Genomic DNA, 5,995 nt, shown 5'->3' with positions numbered 1-5,995 from the left:
AACAAAGGGAAAAAGAAAGGCTTCCACCCCTCGTTCTCACCCCCCATCGTGTCTCACTCCTGCCGGCCACTCAGCTCCTGCCCCGACGCTGAGCACGGCTCTGGAGGTGTCACAGCTTTGGAGGTGTCACCCAGCACTGAGCGTGGCTCTCCCTGGGGGGCTCCCAGCCCAGCGGGGCGGGCAGGAGTCTTGTCCACACAGGCACATGAGAGCACAGAGCTCTTTAATTTGGGTACAACACCCTCCAACACCTCCCTGGCTGCTGGCTCAGATGAGGAATGACCATGGGGTATCTGCTGATAAGGCCAGGACGTGCTGGGCTGGGCTCTGCCCGAGCCCTCCACTCTGCTGTGGGAATCCTGCCTGCCAGGGATCCAGGGGCTGGGCAAAGGCTGCTCCTGGGAAGGAAAAACCAAAGGTCTGGAGCAATGCAAACTCCACTGGGGATTGCTGGAGAACACCAGGGGACAGCAACAGCCAAAAGTCAGCTGAAAGAACCCATGGAGTGGTTTGGGCTGGAAGGGACCTTAAAGATCCCCCAGTCCCAGCCCCCTGTCCTATTAAGCCAAGGAAAGCACTGATCTGAGGCAGCTGTGGCAGCAGTTGATCAATGCTCTGATTGTATCTCCACGTTAATGAAGCCTTGCCCAGTTCATGGTGCCCACAGCGGCAGCTCTGAGTCCCTGTCCTTCGCCCCATCCACGCAGAGAGGATTTCACTGGCTCTGGCTATTGCAGAGCTGCAACATCCCCTCGGGGGATTTCCGAGTTTCCTCCAGCCTTGCAGTGAGACTTCACAGACTCCAGCAACAAAAGTGAAGGAGGAGAAAACACTGCCAGAGCATGCAGGGGAGGGACAGGGCTCTGACCTCTGCGGGGAAAAGAGAAAGACAAAGAAAAGAGAGGGAGAAATGTGTCTGGCAGAGCTGAGCAGGGCCGGGTTTTGTCTCAGTGAAAGGTGTCCTGTGCCACCTCTGGATTTGGTTCAGCTTTTCAGGCTTGGCCCTCTGCAGAGCAGCAGGGAGGGTGCTGTCTGCTCCCCCAGGACAGGGTGCAGGAGAAGAACGAACCCTCCAGACCCTTCTCCTCTGCTGGCAAAGCCTCGGTGCCACCCTTGGAAGGAGGCTCAGCCCAGCCCTCACACACAGCCTGGCTCTGATGTGTCACTGGGCACTGCTGCCTCCAACAGCTCCTGCCAGACAGGACCATCCCTGTCCTGCCTCTTCCATCCTCTTGGGCACCTTTTGTGCCTTTTTTGTGATAATGGGACTTTTGTGGCGCCTCGGAGGCCTCCAGGCCTGGACGCCCAGACAATCCCTTTGACTATGATTTCAGTATTTCTAATTATTATTTTCTCTCTTTTTTTTTTTTTTTTTCATTTATACTCCACCCTCCAAGAGTATCTGGTGAGGGGGTGGGATAGAAAAAAGAGACCAAGAGATACATTCTCTGTGAACAAAACCCTCCCACTTCCCTTCCACTCCCCTGTTAAATATACCCTGGAACAAAAGCCTTTTATGATGCTCTAAAAATAAAGCATGCAGCAGTCAAGACAAACTGCAAAGTTTAAACGAGAGGGCCAAATTTTGCTCACAGCTACACCCTCTCTAAGGCAACAGGGTTGCTCTTGTGTTTGGCTTGTTAAACCCTCTTTAAACATCCAGGGGCAGACTGGGATTAGCTGCATTTTGTGAGGGACACATCAGCAGCTCCAGGATGGAGACAGCATCACCCAGAGGGTCTCCAGCCCTGCAGGGCCAGCTGGGGCTGCCCCTGGATGTTTAAATCATCCCAGGTGCAGCGTGGCCCTGTGTCCCTGACATCCCAATGTTCCTATTTCTCCCTCCACCACCGATCTGCGGTGTGACCTCACCTAAGCCATTCCACACTCCCTGTTCCCAGTCTGGCTTCTCTGCTGTATAACCTGTAAGGAACTTCAAAGCAAGGACTCTAATCCCTTTAGGATACACGGCTTTTCCCACTGACAGCTGTCAAACATCCTTTCCAGTTGTCCTGTGATGTGCCAGGAATTGCAGTTGTCTTTGACCAAAGGTTATTAAAACACTTCAGCAATTAATACACAGCAAGAGGAAGCAGCCTGGAGCAGGTTAAAGTGAGCTGGGGCTGCTTCAGGTGCTTTTCCAGCAAAAAACACACCTTGTGCCACGAAAACCTTTGATATCCAAACCAGATCATCTTTCCCACTGAGACACCCTGTGTCTCCCAGAGCCTTTTCCTTGGGAAGGCAGAACAAAAAGATGAACCAAAACTTCCTTGGGCTGCAAGGCTCAGCCTGGCAGCACTGCCCTTCCCTCTGGTTGGACAGCACAGGCACAGCAGAGCTCCACAAGTGCCTCTACAGTGTCAGGGGAATAATGAGGAAAAGGAAAAGGAGGATTTGGCATTCTGGAGAAATCAAGAGGGACAAACCCCTCACTGGCCTTTTCCCAGCAGCCGTTTTCCAGGCTCTATCTGCAGGATTCCTGGGAATCCAGCTGGCTCTGCTGGATCCCAGTACCATTAAACAACGTGACCTGATGCTGAAATGTCTTTTTAATAGAGCCAGGCCAGTTTGTTATTATCTGTTGTAGCCCAGGGGGCTATAGGAAAATTCCTGTTGTCCTTAGCGAGTTCTACCAGTTCTCACACAGTAACGAGTTTGGGTTGCAAACAACTGACCCAGCTCAGGGACTGCAGGGCAGGCAGCTGCAGTTAAACAAACAAACATGACCCCCCAGCCCAGCCACCTTCTCCTGCTGCAAGAAACTTCGCTTTTCCTCTGCATTCTCTGCCCTGAGCTCATCCCGTGCTCTCCCTGGAGCTGACCTGACACCTGCCATTCCCAACCCAGCAGGAAAGTGGGAAGTGGCCGTCCCAGTTTAGTCTGTCAGGGGAGGGAGCTGGCTGGAGACATCACAAGGATGTTCCCCATTCCAGCCCAATTTGCTGCCCAGGCTTCCTGTGATGTTCAGCTCCAAATATGCACAGGGAAGGAGCCAGGGGAAGGTTTCACAGAGGGGAACTGTCCTTTCTACCAGGGATTTCGGCCTGGCTCCAAGGAAACTTTGTTTTCTAACCCCAGCACCCACCAGGGAGCACATGCCCAGCTCACAGGGCTTCCCTCCCATCGGCTGCCTCACACCTGCAACTCCAAACACAAAAGCACATTTCCTCCCAGAAAAAACCAGGAGTTGGATTCCCCCCAGTGATCCCTGTGCCAGGAGCAGGAGGTGCTGTCAGTGGTGCCAGCAGCACCAGGAAGGGCTCAGGGCTGGGCCCACACTTCCCTCAGTGCTGCCATTCCTCCCCGAGAGAAACTTTTAAACATGAAAACAGTTTTGAAAATGGACCAGATGCAAAACATCAGGGATTGCTCCCAACCATTTCCCCCACTGTGCAGCCTGATCAAAGCTGCCTCCCCTCAGGAAGTTATCTGATGTCAGCCAGTGACGCTGCAGCAGAGATGAGTTTGGTCTCGGGTACCTCAGTTGACTCCACTCCTCCTTAATCAGCCCTGGGTGAGCAGAGATATGGAAATGGCACTGGCAGAGGTGTCCTGGGCTGCTCAGAATAAATTACCCTTATCAGGAGCGTGGCAGATCCCAGCAGCACAGCTGGGCTCAGGTTTGAGCTCCAGATGAAGCAGCCAGGGTTTGGATGCTGTGTCTGCTCCCCTCACCCAGCTGTGGATCCCAATTAATCCGAGCACAGCACAGAAATGGGATCTCATTCAGCAAATTCCTAAGTAACAAATTAAAAAAAGGAAATATGAATGGATATCAGTCTGCCCTGGACTACAATGAATGTGCTCAGGGAGCCTTGAGAGGCAGCTCAGTTTCTGTCAGTAATTAGAAAAGCTCAGGCCAGAGATATTTATCTGTGAGCAACATCTGGAACTAATAACATCTCAACCCTGCCAGCCTCCCTGGTTTCATCTCAAATCTGCTGATACTTGCTGTTATTGGTTTATTTAGTTGCCTCTTCAAGCCTGGCTTTCTGTAATCATCCCATCATATGAAAGTGTTCCCTACACAAAAATCTCCATCCTTCAGGATCATTGCAAAACGCTCCAAGCCCCAATTCCTACAGGCTCAGGAATGAAGAGACAGAAAGGAAAATAACTCCCTCACACACCCCACAAAGTGAAGCAATTTTAAAGCCAATCCTCCACCTAGCAAGGACCTGGCTTGTGGTTTCCAAGCAGAACCAGGGCTCAGGACACATTAGTGCTGTGCTGGTCAGTACTGGACTCATCAAAGCACTGCAAATTTTAATTATTTCTCACTTCAGCTCTCCACCTGTCATTACTCATCTGAATCACCCATGGGATACTGAACCAGGGGATGTTTTGGGGTGGCCAGAATGGGCACACAGCAGAAGTCATCCTGCCTTTCTCTGCCTCAGCACTTTGCAGGAGCTGACTTTCCCACAACAGCTTGAGAAAACAGCTGTGGGACCTGATTATTTGTAGAGAAGAGGAAGAAGTTGGCTCCACAATCTTGATTTGACTCTAAAATTGTCCCCGGAATTGGGATTCCGAGCTTGGATCCCAGGCCTGGTTTGGAGACACCTCCTGCTCTTGAAGCATTCAAATGAAAAGGCAGAGGGAGGGGAGAGGCTGGGCAGGGGCTGGGGACAGCACCTGTGGGAACTGAGTCTCGTTCCCAGTGGGAAACTGGAAAACCCAAAGGCCTGTGTGAGTCAGAGCTGTCCTGGTTCCGCTCAGGGAACACAGCCCCAGCTCCTGGCCGAGCCCACATGGGAGAAGCTCCAGGTCCTTGGAGTTCCCAGCTCTTTACAGGCACTGAGAGATTGGATTTCCCTTTGAAAATCCCCTGGGAACAGCCCAATGTTGGTCCTGCTCCTTCCCCCCAGGGGCTCCAGCTTTGTCCTGCCAGCCTGCAGAAACCAGCAGGGACAGCGTGGGGATGATGCAGGAAAGCCCAAGCAAAGCCAGCAGGGCTGAAGCCTCCTGAAAAAATTAACAGTTCTGGGCTGGAGAATGGGCAAACTTCGACTTTTGGGTTTTATCTCCCGGTTCAAGGGAGCTGCTGCAGTGTGTCACCTTTGTGTGACAGCTCGAGGAGCCCGTGGCTCTGGTTGGGCCCAGCTCAGGGAAAGCTTTATCAGGGAGTGCCAGGGCCTCTGGAGCCATTCCAGCCCCTCCATCCACACTGCAGGAGCATCCAGGCATGCACGAGGTGTGATCCAGGCAATCCCAGCCCGGGATCCCAGCCCACAGCCCTCAGCCCATCTCCTGCTGGCACCTCCTCCCCAGAGCCCAAAAGCTGGAGGGAATCCAGGCTCTGCTCCCATGGCTCCTGCCAGAGCTGAAACTCCCCCAGCATCGTCTGTCCCAAACATCCTCCCTCCCAAACATCCTCCCCACGGCTCTGGAGGAGAGAAGGAGTTCCAGATACCCATCTGCTCCACCCTCTGGTAGTGGGCAAGCTCAGCTTCCTCGCTGGCACCTGTCTGTCATATTTGATACCAAATAAAGGCCCACTTAATTCGGACTCACTCGACCTGCTCCTGTTGCTTCGTCTTCCTGGCCAGGCCAGAATCCAACATCTGCAGTGAAAAACCTTCCCTGAAATGAAGCCTAAATCCAAATCCTATCAGTGCATCGCCTGCTCAGATAACAAATCTAACCAAAGCTTGTAGGAACTTATTGGATTGTTTTTGGATTGCCCAGCATGTAGGTCAAATGTACAAGCCCGGGAGCCTTCCTGCACAGCAAATCCAGAAGGTAAATTCAGTTTTTTCAGCCTCTGCAGGGCTGGAATTTGCTTCTCGGGGCAGGTTGTTGTTGTGGGATTAAGAGAAAGTTCACTGCAAGGTACCAGTTATCCTGTGGAGTGGAAAAATAACAGGTATTTTGCAACATTTCCAGAGATGCACCAAGAATGTCCTGGGTGGCAGGGAGCACATGGGAGCTGCTGGCCCTCGGGGCCTGGGGATTTTCCTTCCTCGGAGAAAATGCCTCCTGCAAGAAG

The sequence above is a fragment of the Corvus moneduloides genome, chromosome 23, assembly GCF_009650955.1.
Source record: "Corvus moneduloides isolate bCorMon1 chromosome 23, bCorMon1.pri, whole genome shotgun sequence".
NCBI lineage: Eukaryota > Metazoa > Chordata > Aves > Passeriformes > Corvidae > Corvus > Corvus moneduloides.
This window is presented reverse-complemented; position numbering follows the sequence as displayed.